General features: G+C 39.1%; 1 protein-coding gene across 3 annotated transcripts in view; it reads right to left on the reverse strand.

The window, feature by feature from the left end:
- The window catches only part of LOC144943637 (diamine oxidase [copper-containing]-like), a 39,000-nt gene extending 19,134 nt beyond the window's left edge, over positions 1-19,866 (reverse strand). Inside the window, exons 1-3 of one of the 3 annotated variants that reach the window (XM_078871300.1) lie at positions 19,679-19,866; positions 18,587-18,644; positions 17,085-17,137 (exon numbers count right to left, since the gene is read on the reverse strand). The gene's annotated coding sequence lies outside the window, so the exon portion shown is untranslated. Of the gene's footprint in view, positions 1-17,084; positions 17,176-18,586; positions 18,645-19,678 lie in introns of those variants that run through there. The other 2 variants (XM_078871310.1, XM_078871290.1) reach the window with 2 other exon arrangements.
- Positions 19,867-20,910: the final 1,044 nt, after the last annotated feature.

A 20,910-nucleotide genomic window follows, 5' to 3' on the forward strand; every position in this document is an offset into this window, starting at 1 on the left:
TAGCGAGAGCAACACAGGTGACAGAGAGGGGTGATCGTCTCTGTGGGGTGGCCTTAAATAGACAGAGGGGGGGCGGAGGCAGAGAGAGGGAGGGGGGTTAGAAAAAATTAGCATATCAATGAGTGGTCCAAAAGAAAACGTGGTGCTGCGAGTACGATGGCACAGCAAGCAAGCCTGAAAATCAGGAGAAAGACACACTAAAATTAAATAACCTAGTAAAATATCGAAATGTAATGTAATACAACACAGAGGGTCGGTCAACACACAATTAACGCATAGCCTGGTTGATTACGTATTTCAAAGATTGCTAAGTTAGAATTTAAGTGTGAACATTCTAAAGAGGACACAGGCAGAGAAAACAAGTCGCCAGAGAGAGAGAAAAAAGATAAGCTTAAAACTTCCCCGTAGAAGTGGTTCAATCTTAATTTTAGAACTTTCGTGACTGCAGGAATTATTATTTGGTTCTTTCGGTTAAGTCACGTCTAAAGATAAAATAATAAATTAAATTAAATAATAGAATACGACGTTTCGATTGCAACACAAGCAATCATCATCAGGTATAATGAAATAGCGACATAATATCTAACCAGAAAACTATAGACAGACATATTAACAGACAAATATCACAAGATACATACATAGCGAGAGCAACACAGGTGACAGAGAGGGGTGATTGTCTCTGTGGGGTGGCCTTAAATAGACAGAGGGGGGGCGGAGGCAGAGAGAGGGAGGGGGGTTAGAAAAAATTAGCATATCAATGAGTGGTCCAAAAGAAAACGTGGTGCTGCGAGTACGATGGCACAGCAAGCAAGCCTGAAAATCAGGAGAAAGACACACTAAAATTAAATAACCTAGTAAAATATCGAAATGTAATGTAATACAACACAGAGGGTCGGTCAACACACAATTAACGCATAGCCTGGTTGATTACGTATTTCAAAGATTGCTAAGTTAGAATTTAAGTGTGAACATTCTAAAGAGGACACAGGCAGAGAAAACAAGTCGCCAGAGAGAGAGAAAAAAGATAAGCTTAAAACTTCCCCGTAGAAGTGGTTCAATCTTAATTTTAGAACTTTCGTGACTGCAGGAATTATTATTTGGTTCTTTCGGTTAAGTCACGTCTAAAGATAAAATAATAAATTAAATTAAATAATAGAATACGACGTTTCGATTGCAACACAAGCAATCATCATCAGGTATAATGAAATAGCGACATAATATCTAACCAGAAAACTATAGACAGACATATTAGCAGACAAATATCACAAGATACATACATAGCGAGAGCAACACAGGTGACAGAGAGGGGTGATCGTCTCTGTGGGGTGGCCTTAAATAGACAGAGGGGGGGCGGAGGCAGAGAGAGGGAGGGGGGTTAGAAAAAATTAGCATATCAATGAGTGGTCCAAAAGAAAACGTGGTGCTGCGAGTACGATGGCACAGCAAGCAAGCCTGAAAATCAGGAGAAAGACACACTAAAATTAAATAACCTAGTAAAATATCGAAATGTAATGTAATACAACACAGAGGGTCGGTCAACACACAATTAACGCATAGCCTGGTTGATTACGTATTTCAAAGATTGCTAAGTTAGAATTTAAGTGTGAACATTCTAAAGAGGACACAGGCAGAGAAAACAAGTCGCCAGAGAGAGAGAAAAAAGATAAGCTTAAAACTTCCCCGTAGAAGTGGTTCAATCTTAATTTTAGAACTTTCGTGACTGCAGGAATTATTATTTGGTTCTTTCGGTTAAGTCACGTCTAAAGATAAAATAATAAATTAAATTAAATAATAGAATACGACGTTTCGATTGCAACACAAGCAATCATCATCAGGTATAATGAAATAGCGACATAATATCTAACCAGAAAACTATAGACAGACATATTAGCAGACAAATATCACAAGATACATACATAGCGAGAGCAACACAGGTGACAGAGAGGGGTGATCGTCTCTGTGGGGTGGCCTTAAATAGACAGAGGGGGGGCGGAGGCAGAGAGAGGGAGGGGGGTTAGAAAAAATTAGCATATCAATGAGTGGTCCAAAAGAAAACGTGGTGCTGCGAGTACGATGGCACAGCAAGCAAGCCTGAAAATCAGGAGAAAGACACACTAAAATTAAATAACCTAGTAAAATATCGAAATGTAATGTAATACAACACAGAGGGTCGGTCAACACACAATTAACGCATAGCCTGGTTGATTACGTATTTCAAAGATTGCTAAGTTAGAATTTAAGTGTGAACATTCTAAAGAGGACACAGGCAGAGAAAACAAGTCGCCAGAGAGAGAGAAAAAAGATAAGCTTAAAACTTCCCCGTAGAAGTGGTTCAATCTTAATTTTAGAACTTTCGTGACTGCAGGAATTATTATTTGGTTCTTTCGGTTAAGTCACGTCTAAAGATAAAATAATAAATTAAATTAAATAATAGAATACGACGTTTCGATTGCAACACAAGCAATCATCATCAGGTATAATGAAATAGCGACATAATATCTAACCAGAAAACTATAGACAGACATATTAGCAGACAAATATCACAAGATACATTCATAGCGAGAGCAACACAGGTGACAGAGAGGGGTGATCGTCTCTGTGGGGTGGCCTTAAATAGACAGAGGGGGGGCGGAGGCAGAGAGAGGGAGGGGGGTTAGAAAAAATTAGCATATCAATGAGTGGTCCAAAAGAAAACGTGGTGCTGCGAGTACGATGGCACAGCAAGCAAGCCTGAAAATCAGGAGAAAGACACACTAAAATTAAATAACCTAGTAAAATATCGAAATGTAATGTAATACAACACAGAGGGTCGGTCAACACACAATTAACGCATAGCCTGGTTGATTACGTATTTCAAAGATTGCTAAGTTAGAATTTAAGTGTGAACATTCTAAAGAGGACACAGGCAGAGAAAACAAGTCGCCAGAGAGAGAGAAAAAAGATAAGCTTAAAACTTCCCCGTAGAAGTGGTTCAATCTTAATTTTAGAACTTTCGTGACTGCAGGAATTATTATTTGGTTCTTTCGGTTAAGTCACGTCTAAAGATAAAATAATAAATTAAATTAAATAATAGAATACGACGTTTCGATTGCAACACAAGCAATCATCATCAGGTATAATGAAATAGCGACATAATATCTAACCAGAAAACTATAGACAGACATATTAGCAGACAAATATCACAAGATACATACATAGCGAGAGCAACACAGGTGACAGAGAGGGGTGATCGTCTCTGTGGGGTGGCCTTAAATAGACAGAGGGGGGGCGGAGGCAGAGAGAGGGAGGGGGGTTAGAAAAAATTAGCATATCAATGAGTGGTCCAAAAGAAAACGTGGTGCTGCGAGTACGATGGCACAGCAAGCAAGCCTGAAAATCAGGAGAAAGACACACTAAAATTAAATAACCTAGTAAAATATCGAAATGTAATGTAATACAACACAGAGGGTCGGTCAACACACAATTAACGCATAGCCTGGTTGATTACGTATTTCAAAGATTGCTAAGTTAGAATTTAAGTGTGAACATTCTAAAGAGGACACAGGCAGAGAAAACAAGTCGCCAGAGAGAGAGAAAAAAGATAAGCTTAAAACTTCCCCGTAGAAGTGGTTCAATCTTAATTTTAGAACTTTCGTGACTGCAGGAATTATTATTTGGTTCTTTCGGTTAAGTCACGTCTAAAGATAAAATAATAAATTAAATTAAATAATAGAATACGACGTTTCGATTGCAACACAAGCAATCATCATCAGGTATAATGAAATAGCGACATAATATCTAACCAGAAAACTATAGACAGACATATTAGCAGACAAATATCACAAGATACATACATAGCGAGAGCAACACAGGTGACAGAGAGGGGTGATCGTCTCTGTGGGGTGGCCTTAAATAGACAGAGGGGGGGCGGAGGCAGAGAGAGGGAGGGGGGTTAGAAAAAATTAGCATATCAATGAGTGGTCCAAAAGAAAACGTGGTGCTGCGAGTACGATGGCACAGCAAGCAAGCCTGAAAATCAGGAGAAAGACACACTAAAATTAAATAACCTAGTAAAATATCGAAATGTAATGTAATACAACACAGAGGGTCGGTCAACACACAATTAACGCATAGCCTGGTTGATTACGTATTTCAAAGATTGCTAAGTTAGAATTTAAGTGTGAACATTCTAAAGAGGACACAGGCAGAGAAAACAAGTCGCCAGAGAGAGAGAAAAAAGATAAGCTTAAAACTTCCCCGTAGAAGTGGTTCAATCTTAATTTTAGAACTTTCGTGACTGCAGGAATTATTATTTGGTTCTTTCGGTTAAGTCACGTCTAAAGATAAAATAATAAATTAAATTAAATAATAGAATACGACGTTTCGATTGCAACACAAGCAATCATCATCAGGTATAATGAAATAGCGACATAATATCTAACCAGAAAACTATAGACAGACATATTAGCAGACAAATATCACAAGATACATACATAGCGAGAGCAACACAGGTGACAGAGAGGGGTGATCGTCTCTGTGGGGTGGCCTTAAATAGACAGAGGGGGGGGCGGAGGCAGAGAGAGGGAGGGGGGTTAGAAAAAATTAGCATATCAATGAGTGGTCCAAAAGAAAACGTGGTGCTGCGAGTACGATGGCACAGCAAGCAAGCCTGAAAATCAGGAGAAAGACACACTAAAATTAAATAACCTAGTAAAATATCGAAATGTAATGTAATACAACACAGAGGGTCGGTCAACACACAATTAACGCATAGCCTGGTTGATTACGTATTTCAAAGATTGCTAAGTTAGAATTTAAGTGTGAACATTCTAAAGAGGACACAGGCAGAGAAAACAAGTCGCCAGAGAGAGAGAAAAAAGATAAGCTTAAAACTTCCCCGTAGAAGTGGTTCAATCTTAATTTTAGAACTTTCGTGACTGCAGGAATTATTATTTGGTTCTTTCGGTTAAGTCACGTCTAAAGATAAAATAATAAATTAAATTAAATAATAGAATACGACGTTTCGATTGCAACACAAGCAATCATCATCAGGTATAATGAAATAGCGACATAATATCTAACCAGAAAACTATAGACAGACATATTAGCAGACAAATATCACAAGATACATACATAGCGAGAGCAACACAGGTGACAGAGAGGGGTGATCGTCTCTGTGGGGTGGCCTTAAATAGACAGAGGGGGGGCGGAGGCAGAGAGAGGGAGGGGGGTTAGAAAAAATTAGCATATCAATGAGTGGTCCAAAAGAAAACGTGGTGCTGCGAGTACGATGGCACAGCAAGCAAGCCTGAAAATCAGGAGAAAGACACACTAAAATTAAATAACCTAGTAAAATATCGAAATGTAATGTAATACAACACAGAGGGTCGGTCAACACACAATTAACGCATAGCCTGGTTGATTACGTATTTCAAAGATTGCTAAGTTAGAATTTAAGTGTGAACATTCTAAAGAGGACACAGGCAGAGAAAACAAGTCGCCAGAGAGAGAGAAAAAAGATAAGCTTAAAACTTCCCCGTAGAAGTGGTTCAATCTTAATTTTAGAACTTTCGTGACTGCAGGAATTATTATTTGGTTCTTTCGGTTAAGTCACGTCTAAAGATAAAATAATAAATTAAATTAAATAATAGAATACGACGTTTCGATTGCAACACAAGCAATCATCATCAGGTATAATGAAATAGCGACATAATATCTAACCAGAAAACTATAGACAGACATATTAGCAGACAAATATCACAAGATACATACATAGCGAGAGCAACACAGGTGACAGAGAGGGGTGATCGTCTCTGTGGGGTGGCCTTAAATAGACAGAGGGGGGGCGGAGGCAGAGAGAGGGAGGGGGGTTAGAAAAAATTAGCATATCAATGAGTGGTCCAAAAGAAAACGTGGTGCTGCGAGTACGATGGCACAGCAAGCAAGCCTGAAAATCAGGAGAAAGACACACTAAAATTAAATAACCTAGTAAAATATCGAAATGTAATGTAATACAACACAGAGGGTCGGTCAACACACAATTAACGCATAGCCTGGTTGATTACGTATTTCAAAGATTGCTAAGTTAGAATTTAAGTGTGAACATTCTAAAGAGGACACAGGCAGAGAAAACAAGTCGCCAGAGAGAGAGAAAAAAGATAAGCTTAAAACTTCCCCGTAGAAGTGGTTCAATCTTAATTTTAGAACTTTCGTGACTGCAGGAATTATTATTTGGTTCTTTCGGTTAAGTCACGTCTAAAGATAAAATAATAAATTAAATTAAATAATAGAATACGACGTTTCGATTGCAACACAAGCAATCATCATCAGGTATAATGAAATAGCGACATAATATCTAACCAGAAAACTATAGACAGACATATTAGCAGACAAATATCACAAGATACATACATAGCGAGAGCAACACAGGTGACAGAGAGGGGTGATCGTCTCTGTGGGGTGGCCTTAAATAGACAGAGGGGGGGCGGAGGCAGAGAGAGGGAGGGGGGTTAGAAAAAATTAGCATATCAATGAGTGGTCCAAAAGAAAACGTGGTGCTGCGAGTACGATGGCACAGCAAGCAAGCCTGAAAATCAGGAGAAAGACACACTAAAATTAAATAACCTAGTAAAATATCGAAATGTAATGTAATACAACACAGAGGGTCGGTCAACACACAATTAACGCATAGCCTGGTTGATTACGTATTTCAAAGATTGCTAAGTTAGAATTTAAGTGTGAACATTCTAAAGAGGACACAGGCAGAGAAAACAAGTCGCCAGAGAGAGAGAAAAAAGATAAGCTTAAAACTTCCCCATAGAAGTGGTTCAATCTTAATTTTAGAACTTTCGTGACTGCAGGAATTATTATTTGGTTCTTTCGGTTAAGTCACGTCTAAAGATAAAATAATAAATTAAATTAAATAATAGAATACGACGTTTCGATTGCAACACAAGCAATCATCATCAGGTATAATGAAATAGCGACATAATATCTAACCAGAAAACTATAGACAGACATATTAGCAGACAAATATCACAAGATACATACATAGCGAGAGCAACACAGGTGACAGAGAGGGGTGATCGTCTCTGTGGGGTGGCCTTAAATAGACAGAGGGGGGGCGGAGGCAGAGAGAGGGAGGGGGGTTAGAAAAAATTAGCATATCAATGAGTGGTCCAAAAGAAAACGTGGTGCTGCGAGTACGATGGCACAGCAAGCAAGCCTGAAAATCAGGAGAAAGACACACTAAAATTAAATAACCTAGTAAAATATCGAAATGTAATGTAATACAACACAGAGGGTCGGTCAACACACAATTAACGCATAGCCTGGTTGATTACGTATTTCAAAGATTGCTAAGTTAGAATTTAAGTGTGAACATTCTAAAGAGGACACAGGCAGAGAAAACAAGTCGCCAGAGAGAGAGAAAAAAGATAAGCTTAAAACTTCCCCGTAGAAGTGGTTCAATCTTAATTTTAGAACTTTCGTGACTGCAGGAATTATTATTTGGTTCTTTCGGTTAAGTCACGTCTAAAGATAAAATAATAAATTAAATTAAATAATAGAATACGACGTTTCGATTGCAACACAAGCAATCATCATCAGGTATAATGAAATAGCGACATAATATCTAACCAGAAAACTATAGACAGACATATTAGCAGACAAATATCACAAGATACATACATAGCGAGAGCAACACAGGTGACAGAGAGGGGTGATCGTCTCTGTGGGGTGGCCTTAAATAGACAGAGGGGGGGCGGAGGCAGAGAGAGGGAGGGGGGTTAGAAAAAATTAGCATATCAATGAGTGGTCCAAAAGAAAACGTGGTGCTGCGAGTACGATGGCACAGCAAGCAAGCCTGAAAATCAGGAGAAAGACACACTAAAATTAAATAACCTAGTAAAATATCGAAATGTAATGTAATACAACACAGAGGGTCGGTCAACACACAATTAACGCATAGCCTGGTTGATTACGTATTTCAAAGATTGCTAAGTTAGAATTTAAGTGTGAACATTCTAAAGAGGACACAGGCAGAGAAAACAAGTCGCCAGAGAGAGAGAAAAAAGATAAGCTTAAAACTTCCCCGTAGAAGTGGTTCAATCTTAATTTTAGAACTTTCGTGACTGCAGGAATTATTATTTGGTTCTTTCGGTTAAGTCACGTCTAAAGATAAAATAATAAATTAAATTAAATAATAGAATACGACGTTTCGATTGCAACACAAGCAATCATCATCAGGTATAATGAAATAGCGACATAATATCTAACCAGAAAACTATAGACAGACATATTAGCAGACAAATATCACAAGATACATACATAGCGAGAGCAACACAGGTGACAGAGAGGGGTGATCGTCTCTGTGGGGTGGCCTTAAATAGACAGAGGGGGGGCGGAGGCAGAGAGAGGGAGGGGGGTTAGAAAAAATTAGCATATCAATGAGTGGTCCAAAAGAAAACGTGGTGCTGCGAGTACGATGGCACAGCAAGCAAGCCTGAAAATCAGGAGAAAGACACACTAAAATTAAATAACCTAGTAAAATATCGAAATGTAATGTAATACAACACAGAGGGTCGGTCAACACACAATTAACGCATAGCCTGGTTGATTACGTATTTCAAAGATTGCTAAGTTAGAATTTAAGTGTGAACATTCTAAAGAGGACACAGGCAGAGAAAACAAGTCGCCAGAGAGAGAGAAAAAAGATAAGCTTAAAACTTCCCCGTAGAAGTGGTTCAATCTTAATTTTAGAACTTTCGTGACTGCAGGAATTATTATTTGGTTCTTTCGGTTAAGTCACGTCTAAAGATAAAATAATAAATTAAATTAAATAATAGAATACGACGTTTCGATTGCAACACAAGCAATCATCATCAGGTATAATGAAATAGCGACATAATATCTAACCAGAAAACTATAGACAGACATATTAGCAGACAAATATCACAAGATACATACATAGCGAGAGCAACACAGGTGACAGAGAGGGGTGATCGTCTCTGTGGGGTGGCCTTAAATAGACAGAGGGGGGGCGGAGGCAGAGAGAGGGAGGGGGGTTAGAAAAAATTAGCATATCAATGAGTGGTCCAAAAGAAAACGTGGTGCTGCGAGTACGATGGCACAGCAAGCAAGCCTGAAAATCAGGAGAAAGACACACTAAAATTAAATAACCTAGTAAAATATCGAAATGTAATGTAATACAACACAGAGGGTCGGTCAACACACAATTAACGCATAGCCTGGTTGATTACGTATTTCAAAGATTGCTAAGTTAGAATTTAAGTGTGAACATTCTAAAGAGGACACAGGCAGAGAAAACAAGTCGCCAGAGAGAGAGAAAAAAGATAAGCTTAAAACTTCCCCGTAGAAGTGGTTCAATCTTAATTTTAGAACTTTCGTGACTGCAGGAATTATTATTTGGTTCTTTCGGTTAAGTCACGTCTAAAGATAAAATAATAAATTAAATTAAATAATAGAATACGACGTTTCGATTGCAACACAAGCAATCATCATCAGGTATAATGAAATAGCGACATAATATCTAACCAGAAAACTATAGACAGACATATTAGCAGACAAATATCACAAGATACATACATAGCGAGAGCAACACAGGTGACAGAGAGGGGTGATCGTCTCTGTGGGGTGGCCTTAAATAGACAGAGGGGGGGCGGAGGCAGAGAGAGGGAGGGGGGTTAGAAAAAATTAGCATATCAATGAGTGGTCCAAAAGAAAACGTGGTGCTGCGAGTACGATGGCACAGCAAGCAAGCCTGAAAATCAGGAGAAAGACACACTAAAATTAAATAACCTAGTAAAATATCGAAATGTAATGTAATACAACACAGAGGGTCGGTCAACACACAATTAACGCATAGCCTGGTTGATTAATTAATTGTGTGTTGACCGACCCTCTGTGTTGTATTACATTACATTTCGATATTTTACTAGGTTATTTAATTTTAGTGTGTCTTTCTCCTGATTTTCAGGCTTGCTTGCTGTGCCATCGTACTCGCAGCACCACGTTTTCTTTTGGACCACTCATTGATATGCTAATTTTTTCTAACCCCCCTCCCTCTCTCTGCCTCCGCCCCCCCTCTGTCTATTTAAGGCCACCCCACAGAGACGATCACCCCTCTCTGTCACCTGTGTTGCTCTCGCTATGTATGTATCTTGTGATATTTGTCTGCTAATATGTCTGTCTATAGTTTTCTGGTTAGATATTATGTCGCTATTTCATTATACCTGATGATGATTGCTTGTGTTGCAATCGAAACGTCGTATTCTATTATTTAATTTAATTTATTATTTTATCTTTAGACGTGACTTAACCGAAAGAACCAAATAATAATTCCTGCAGTCACGAAAGTTCTAAAATTAAGATTGAACCACTTCTACGGGGAAGTTTTAAGCTTATCTTTTTTCTCTCTCTCTGGCGACTTGTTTTCTCTGCCTGTGTCCTCTTTAGAATGTTCACACTTAAATTCTAACTTAGCAATCTTTGAAATACGTAATCAACCAGGCTATGCGTTAATTGTGTGTTGACCGACCCTCTGTGTTGTATTACATTACATTTCGATATTTTACTAGGTTATTTAATTTTAGTGTGTCTTTCTCCTGATTTTCAGGCTTGCTTGCTGTGCCATCGTACTCGCAGCACCACGTTTTCTTTTGGACCACTCATTGATATGCTAATTTTTTCTAACCCCCCTCCCTCTCTCTGCCTCCGCCCCCCCTCTGTCTATTTAAGGCCACCCCACAGAGACGATCACCCCTCTCTGTCACCTGTGTTGCTCTCGCTATGTATGTATCTTGTGATATTTGTCTGCTAATATGTCTGTCTATAGTTTTCTGGTTAGATATTATGTCGCTATTTCATTATACCTGATGATGATTGCTTGTGTTGCAATCGAAACGTCGTATTCTATTATTTAATTTAATTTATTATTTTATCTTTAGACGTGACTTAACCGAAAGAACCAAATAATAATTCCTGCAGTCACGAAAGTTCTAAAATTAAGATTGAACCACTTCTACGGGGAAGTTTTAAGCTTATCTTTTTTCTCTCTCTCTGGCGACTTGTTTTCTCTGCCTGTGTCCTCTTTAGAATGTTCACACTTAAATTCTAACTTAGCAATCTTTGAAATACGTAATCAACCAGGCTATGCGTTAATTGTGTGTTGACCGACCCTCTGTGTTGTATTACATTACATTTCGATATTTTACTAGGTTATTTAATTTTAGTGTGTCTTTCTCCTGATTTTCAGGCTTGCTTGCTGTGCCATCGTACTCGCAGCACCACGTTTTCTTTTGGACCACTCATTGATATGCTAATTTTTTCTAACCCCCCTCCCTCTCTCTGCCTCCGCCCCCCCTCTGTCTATTTAAGGCCACCCCACAGAGACGATCACCCCTCTCTGTCACCTGTGTTGCTCTCGCTATGTATGTATCTTGTGATATTTGTCTGCTAATATGTCTGTCTATAGTTTTCTGGTTAGATATTATGTCGCTATTTCATTATACCTGATGATGATTGCTTGTGTTGCAATCGAAACGTCGTATTCTATTATTTAATTTAATTTATTATTTTATCTTTAGACGTGACTTAACCGAAAGAACCAAATAATAATTCCTGCAGTCACGAAAGTTCTAAAATTAAGATTGAACCACTTCTACGGGGAAGTTTTAAGCTTATCTTTTTTCTCTCTCTCTGGCGACTTGTTTTCTCTGCCTGTGTCCTCTTTAGAATGTTCACACTTAAATTCTAACTTAGCAATCTTTGAAATACGTAATCAACCAGGCTATGCGTTAATTGTGTGTTGACCGACCCTCTGTGTTGTATTACATTACATTTCGATATTTTACTAGGTTATTTAATTTTAGTGTGTCTTTCTCCTGATTTTCAGGCTTGCTTGCTGTGCCATCGTACTCGCAGCACCACGTTTTCTTTTGGACCACTCATTGATATGCTAATTTTTTCTAACCCCCCTCCCTCTCTCTGCCTCCGCCCCCCCTCTGTCTATTTAAGGCCACCCCACAGAGACGATCACCCCTCTCTGTCACCTGTGTTGCTCTCGCTATGTATGTATCTTGTGATATTTGTCTGCTAATATGTCTGTCTATAGTTTTCTGGTTAGATATTATGTCGCTATTTCATTATACCTGATGATGATTGCTTGTGTTGCAATCGAAACGTCGTATTCTATTATTTAATTTAATTTATTATTTTATCTTTAGACGTGACTTAACCGAAAGAACCAAATAATAATTCCTGCAGTCACGAAAGTTCTAAAATTAAGATTGAACCACTTCTACGGGGAAGTTTTAAGCTTATCTTTTTTCTCTCTCTCTGGCGACTTGTTTTCTCTGCCTGTGTCCTCTTTAGAATGTTCACACTTAAATTCTAACTTAGCAATCTTTGAAATACGTAATCAACCAGGCTATGCGTTAATTGTGTGTTGACCGACCCTCTGTGTTGTATTACATTACATTTCGATATTTTACTAGGTTATTTAATTTTAGTGTGTCTTTCTCCTGATTTTCAGGCTTGCTTGCTGTGCCATCGTACTCGCAGCACCACGTTTTCTTTTGGACCACTCATTGATATGCTAATTTTTTCTAACCCCCCTCCCTCTCTCTGCCTCCGCCCCCCCTCTGTCTATTTAAGGCCACCCCACAGAGACGATCACCCCTCTCTGTCACCTGTGTTGCTCTCGCTATGTATGTATCTTGTGATATTTGTCTGCTAATATGTCTGTCTATAGTTTTCTGGTTAGATATTATGTCGCTATTTCATTATACCTGATGATGATTGCTTGTGTTGCAATCGAAACGTCGTATTCTATTATTTAATTTAATTTATTATTTTATCTTTAGACGTGACTTAACCGAAAGAACCAAATAATAATTCCTGCAGTCACGAAAGTTCTAAAATTAAGATTGAACCACTTCTACGGGGAAGTTTTAAGCTTATCTTTTTTCTCTCTCTCTGGCGACTTGTTTTCTCTGCCTGTGTCCTCTTTAGAATGTTCACACTTAAATTCTAACTTAGCAATCTTTGAAATACGTAATCAACCAGGCTATGCGTTAATTGTGTGTTGACCGACCCTCTGTGTTGTATTACATTACATTTCGATATTTTACTAGGTTATTTAATTTTAGTGTGTCTTTCTCCTGATTTTCAGGCTTGCTTGCTGTGCCATCGTACTCGCAGCACCACGTTTTCTTTTGGACCACTCATTGATATGCTAATTTTTTCTAACCCCCCTCCCTCTCTCTGCCTCCGCCCCCCCTCTGTCTATTTAAGGCCACCCCACAGAGACGATCACCCCTCTCTGTCACCTGTGTTGCTCTCGCTATGTATGTATCTTGTGATATTTGTCTGCTAATATGTCTGTCTATAGTTTTCTGGTTAGATATTATGTCGCTATTTCATTATACCTGATGATGATTGCTTGTGTTGCAATCGAAACGTCGTATTCTATTATTTAATTTAATTTATTATTTTATCTTTAGACGTGACTTAACCGAAAGAACCAAATAATAATTCCTGCAGTCACGAAAGTTCTAAAATTAAGATTGAACCACTTCTACGGGGAAGTTTTAAGCTTATCTTTTTTCTCTCTCTCTGGCGACTTGTTTTCTCTGCCTGTGTCCTCTTTAGAATGTTCACACTTAAATTCTAACTTAGCAATCTTTGAAATACGTAATCAACCAGGCTATGCGTTAATTGTGTGTTGACCGACCCTCTGTGTTGTATTACATTACATTTCGATATTTTACTAGGTTATTTAATTTTAGTGTGTCTTTCTCCTGATTTTCAGGCTTGCTTGCTGTGCCATCGTACTCGCAGCACCACGTTTTCTTTTGGACCACTCATTGATATGCTAATTTTTTCTAACCCCCCTCCCTCTCTCTGCCTCCGCCCCCCCTCTGTCTATTTAAGGCCACCCCACAGAGACGATCACCCCTCTCTGTCACCTGTGTTGCTCTCGCTATGTATGTATCTTGTGATATTTGTCTGCTAATATGTCTGTCTATAGTTTTCTGGTTAGATATTATGTCGCTATTTCATTATACCTGATGATGATTGCTTGTGTTGCAATCGAAACGTCGTATTCTATTATTTAATTTAATTTATTATTTTATCTTTAGACGTGACTTAACCGAAAGAACCAAATAATAATTCCTGCAGTCACGAAAGTTCTAAAATTAAGATTGAACCACTTCTACGGGGAAGTTTTAAGCTTATCTTTTTTCTCTCTCTCTGGCGACTTGTTTTCTCTGCCTGTGTCCTCTTTAGAATGTTCACACTTAAATTCTAACTTAGCAATCTTTGAAATACGTAATCAACCAGGCTATGCGTTAATTGTGTGTTGACCGACCCTCTGTGTTGTATTACATTACATTTCGATATTTTACTAGGTTATTTAATTTTAGTGTGTCTTTCTCCTGATTTTCAGGCTTGCTTGCTGTGCCATCGTACTCGCAGCACCACGTTTTCTTTTGGACCACTCATTGATATGCTAATTTTTTCTAACCCCCCTCCCTCTCTCTGCCTCCGCCCCCCCTCTGTCTATTTAAGGCCACCCCACAGAGACGATCACCCCTCTCTGTCACCTGTGTTGCTCTCGCTATGTATGTATCTTGTGATATTTGTCTGCTAATATGTCTGTCTATAGTTTTCTGGTTAGATATTATGTCGCTATTTCATTATACCTGATGATGATTGCTTGTGTTGCAATCGAAACGTCGTATTCTATTATTTAATTTAATTTATTATTTTATCTTTAGACGTGACTTAACCGAAAGAACCAAATAATAATTCCTGCAGTCACGAAAGTTCTAAAATTAAGATTGAACCACTTCTACGGGGAAGTTTTAAGCTTATCTTTTTTCTCTCTCTCTGGCGACTTGTTTTCTCTGCCTGTGTCCTCTTTAGAATGTTCACACTTAAATTCTAACTTAGCAATCTTTGAAATACGTAATCAACCAGGCTATGCGTTAATTGTGTGTTGACCGACCCTCTGTGTTGTATTACATTACATTTCGATATTTTACTAGGTTATTTAATTTTAGTGTGTCTTTCTCCTGATTTTCAGGCTTGCTTGCTGTGCCATCGTACTCGCAGCACCACGTTTTCTTTTGGACCACTCATTGATATGCTAATTTTTTCTAACCCCCCTCCCTCTCTCTGCCTCCGCCCCCCCTCTGTCTATTTAAGGCCACCCCACAGAGACGATCACCCCTCTCTGTCACCTGTGTTGCTCTCGCTATGTATGTATCTTGTGATATTTGTCTGTTAATATGTCTGTCTATAGTTTTCTGGTTAGATATTATGTCGCTATTTCATTATACCTGATGATGATTGCTTGTGTTGCAATCGAAACGTCGTATTCTATTATTTAATTTAATTTATTATTTTATCTTTAGACGTGACTTAACCGAAAGAACCAAATAATAATTCCTGCAGTCACGAAAGTTCTAAAATTAAGATTGAACCACTTCTACGGGGAAGTTTTAAGCTTATCTTTTTTCTCTCTCTCTGGCGACTTGTTTTCTCTGCCTGTGTCCTCTTTAGAATGTTCACACTTAAATTCTAACTTAGCAATCTTTGAAATACGTAATCAACCAGGCTATGCGTTAATTGTGTGTTGACCGACCCTCTGTGTTGTATTACATTACATTTCGATATTTTACTAGGTTATTTAATTTTAGTGTGTCTTTCTCCTGATTTTCAGGCTTGCTTGCTGTGCCATCGTACTCGCAGCACCACGTTTTCTTTTGGACCACTCATTGATATGCTAATTTTTTCTAACCCCCCTCCCTCTCTCTGCCTCCGCCCCCCCTCTGTCTATTTAAGGCCACCCCACAGAGACGATCACCCCTCTCTGTCACCTGTGTTGCTCTCGCTATGTATGTATCTTGTGATATTTGTCTGCTAATATGTCTGTCTATAGTTTTCTGGTTAGATATTATGTCGCTATTTCATTATACCTGATGATGATTGCTTGTGTTGCAATCGAAACGTCGTATTCTATTATTTAATTTAATTTATTATTTTATCTTTAGACGTGACTTAACCGAAAGAACCAAATAATAATTCCTGCAGTCACGAAAGTTCTAAAATTAAGATTGAACCACTTCTACGGGGAAGTTTTAAGCTTATCTTTTTTCTCTCTCTCTGGCGACTTGTTTTCTCTGCCTGTGTCCTCTTTAGAATGTTCACACTTAAATTCTAACTTAGCAATCTTTGAAATACGTAATCAACCAGGCTATGCGTTAATTGTGTGTTGACCGACCCTCTGTGTTGTATTACATTACATTTCGATATTTTACTAGGTTATTTAATTTTAGTGTGTCTTTCTCCTGATTTTCAGGCTTGCTTGCTGTGCCATCGTACTCGCAGCACCACGTTTTCTTTTGGACCACTCATTGATATGCTAATTTTTTCTAACCCCCCTCCCTCTCTCTGCCTCCGCCCCCCCTCTGTCTATTTAAGGCCACCCCACAGAGACGATCACCCCTCTCTGTCACCTGTGTTGCTCTCGCTATGTATGTATCTTGTGATATTTGTCTGCTAATATGTCTGTCTATAGTTTTCTGGTTAGATATTATGTCGCTATTTCATTATACCTGATGATGATTGCTTGTGTTGCAATCGAAACGTCGTATTCTATTATTTAATTTAATTTATTATTTTATCTTTAGACGTGACTTAACCGAAAGAACCAAATAATAATTTTATTTAAGCACAGTGCAGATTTAAATGTACAGCTAAATAAGTATGATTTGTCATATGTATAACTTTGTGCTCTGAGATTAAACTCAACTAGCCTTCCTCAAAAATATTTTTTCCCCCCAAAAGTATTCTATGGTAAACGTGTATATCTTCCTTGCTGGTAATTTATCAAATAAATATTGCTATCCCGTGCCACAAAGCTCTCTCTCAAGGTCTCCCGCCGTACCTCTCCACACTCCTCACTCCATTGATCACAGTAAATCGCGGGGACCGATGGAACCCATCAAACAATTTACTCATCATTCCCAGAAATAAAAATATAAAAACATTTTTAAACACGCTTTAATGAAATGTACCGTTTTAGTAATTGCAGAACTTCACGACTCCAGGAAGTGGGCCCGCAGCTTGCCTACAGCGAAAAGGAGCGTCACCCCCCGGCCAACTCCGAACAACCCCCACCCCTCCTTCCACATCCCCCTCCCTCCTTCCACATCCCCCTCCCTTATTTTCAAATCCCCCTCCCCTCCTTCCACACCCCCGCCCCTCTTTCCACATCCCCCTCCCCTCCTTCCACATCCCCCTCCCCTCTTTCCACAACCCCCTCCCCTCTTTCCACATCCCCCTCCCCTCCTTCCACATCCCCCTCCCCTCTTTCCACAACCCCCTCCCCTCCTTCCACATCCCCCTCCCCTCCTTCCACACCCCCTCCCTTTTTCACACAACCCCCTCCCCTCCTTCCACACCCCCTCCCCTCCTTCCACAACCCCCGCCCCTCGGCGTGGCTCCCCGAAGCTTGCCTTGACGTAAGGGACCGTGGCGATTTACAGCCAACGTGAGTTGAGTGTCGACAATTAGAGCCGTAAAAAAGATTGCTTAAAAATATATATTTTATTTTTAATGATAGAATATAGTATTGTCATCGGTATGACATACCTATACCAAGTTCGCAGTCGATACGACATTGGGAAGATGGTTGAAATTGAGTTACAAGATTTGAGGATACGACAGCAGACAGAGTGAGTTAAATAAAAGCGTGTAAAATGTTTAAAAATATATTTTTAATGATAGAATATAGTCTTGTCATCAGTATGACATACCTATACCAAGTTTGCAATCGATACGACATTGGGAAGACAGTTGAAATTGAGTTACAAGTGATCTGCCTCACGGCAGGTGTTTTGCTCCATGCGGGAGTGGGGGTGTGAGTACACAGGAATTTCCTGTTTTGATGCTGAGTTTGGTCACGTGACCAGGAAGTTACGATTTGACAGTTTCAACCACGAGGCTGGAGTCAGCCATTACACAGAATTCAAGATGGTGGCACAAATCGCATCCCAGTGAAGCCAGTTGTAATTGTCCATTGTGGGACATTAAGAAGCATTGTCTGTAAATTCGTTTATGTTCTTATAATACTGGGAATGCTGTTATAATGTTATAATGACCGTTATAATGCTGTTCGATTGTTATGGTAAATACAAGGCCTAGTTAACAACGAAGCCTGCAACTTTCCTTATTTTGAATGTTACTTGTAATTTAATAAATCGAGTCAAACTTGTACCCAAGTAACTATATTGCCATCTTGAGAGCAAGGATGACAAAATGTCTCATCCACAGTTAAGTGTTATATGTAGTGTGGTACATTTAGGGTGCAGTGTGATGAATACACGATGTGCCTTTATGTAACACAGTAGCTTATGCTCTTGTATAGCTATTCAGTGGTAATGTAGGTGCCTGGTCCATCCAGGATCTATTGTCGAGAAACATGTCATCTAAGACAATGTTATGATGCTGTGGTGTTCATTCATTGTGTTGATGTTTCCGGGTATTAACAGATGCTGTATCTGTGCTGTTTTCTTACCAGTTTTATCTCGTTCAATTCAATAAATGATGTTTGGAGTCGGATGTTCACCCTGGCTCTGAGGGTTTATTGGACGCGAGGTTAACTACTCAGCTAGCGGTGCAACGCAGCGCACAGCAAGGCCGAGACAACAAGATTTGAGGATACGACAACAAACAGAGTTAAAAAAAGCGTGTAAAAATGTTTAAAAATATATATTTGTAATGATAGAATATAGTTTTGTCATCAGTATGACATAAGTATACCACGTTTGCAGTTAGTAGCACATTAGAAAGTGGGTAAAAATTGAGTTACAATATGTTTTTGAGGATACGACAACAGACGGAGTGAGTTAAATAAAAGCGTGTAATAAAAATAAAATAATAAAAACAACACAAGACCGCTCTGGCTGAGCGGCGTTTCTCCGTAGCAGCACCGGCAGCCTTCAGAAACTCTCTCCCCACTGCACTTCTTTATTTCCCATTGCGTTTGCATATGATCTCCTCTGCGTTCGTCCGAAACACTCTTCGTTCCGATGTTAGGAAGCCACTGGGTCCTTATGCACTTTTACATCCAGATTGAAAACTCGTTTCTTCAGAACTGCTTTTTTCTGTCCACTTTGTCATCCTTCCCCAGCACCTCCGATTAGCACAATTGGCTACATACGGTGCAAAAGTGGTTCAACGTACACGTGTAAACATAGTGCATTTCTCTTTGGTTATTTTGGTAAAGTCACGTAGAAAGAAAATACGTTAAATAATAGAAGACGACGTTTCGATTTCAGCACAAGCTATCGTCATTAAGGTAGAACAAAATTTTATTTTATTTCTACGTGACTTTTCCGAAAGAACCAAAGAGTAATTCCTGCAGTCACGAAAGCTTAAAATCAAGATAGTACATTCCCTGCATCCAAGCACGAATCCACCTTCAATCAACTGGTTCAAGCTGACAAATAAGGGTGTTTAAGCTCCGGCTCCGCACCTTTCGAGTTCTCGATCGAACAATACTCAGATTCATAAACTAAGTGTGTCACAAATTGTGTGTTATTGTTGTTCACATTATCAGCATCGGTAAATTACTTCAACGTGTGTGTGTGTAATCATGCAATCTTACCTTCCACTCTTCAGATCTCTCTCTCAGTGCTGAAACTACCAAGCCCTGGACACGTGTATCAAGTCGAATCCAACGACTAAATGCCTTCGACAACAAGTGCTTACACAATCCGTGATTCGAAAGCAGTCTTGTACATTTATGGGGGCATCGTCGTGTAACTTATTTCCTGTTTACTTTTCTTTGTTAAAACATATTTCAGCCTCTGCCACTGCATGTATACAGTAATGTATCAGAGGTTACGTCTAAGACAAAGAGGGTGGGGATAAAATGTTTATATATACAAGATGTGGGTTGGACTAGTGGAAATTGCGGGGTGGGATGACCGTATGATTTCCACATGGGTGTGCAGAACTGCTAGTGGGAAATCAGCTTAGCGACTGGATGGTGTTCCAAAAGCTCATATTATACTCTGACAGTGCCATCATCATCCTCAGGCGTTGCCGTTCCACTGCTGGATGAATGCCTCCCGACCCCATCTCCATCACTCGTTGTCCTGCGATGCCATAAATCTAAATTTTCGTTGCTCCGTTTCCACAGTTGTCGACTTGGGGGCGGATTCTCTTCCATTATCGCTCAATCCATCACCAGTCTCATATGTTGGGCATTATCCCTTTCAAGTAATGTGTGCTAGTTCATGTAATTATTGCACTTTAATGATTTGAGGTTCAGGTTTTATACTCTTTGGGTCTTTCGGTAAAGTCACGTAGATCGAAAAATAGTAAAAAAATCACGACGTTTCGATCGCAACACAAGCAATTGTCCTCAGATGAAAAAAGATCCATAGTTTTAAAAATATTTTTTCACTTGAGGACGATTGCTTGTGTTGCGATTGAAACGTCGTGATTTTTATGTTTTATTTTTCTATCTATGTGACTTTACTGAAAGACCCAAAGAGTATGAATTCCTGCAGTCACGAAAGCTTTAAGTCACGATTCAGGTTTTATTTTGGCAGAGGTAACACTCATTCGGCAATACAATCTCATTTTCAATGGGCACCTGATTACACCATAGCAACCTGGTTTCTACAGCAAAAAAATAAATCCAAAAACAACTCTTACGTGGTCAAGTTACAAATGGAAAAGTCGTGCATTAACATGGTACAACTAGAAATAAAATACAATGTGATACTCTCATTTCATTCCTATTTGATGCAGAAATAAAAGCTATCTTTCAACATCCCAGGGAACCTGCACGAATTTGATGGCCACTCCTCCGTTGCCTTGTTAATCTGG

The sequence above is a fragment of the Lampetra fluviatilis genome, chromosome 2 (assembly GCF_964198595.1).
Source record: "Lampetra fluviatilis chromosome 2, kcLamFluv1.1, whole genome shotgun sequence".
Classification (NCBI taxonomy): domain Eukaryota; kingdom Metazoa; phylum Chordata; class Hyperoartia; order Petromyzontiformes; family Petromyzontidae; genus Lampetra; species Lampetra fluviatilis.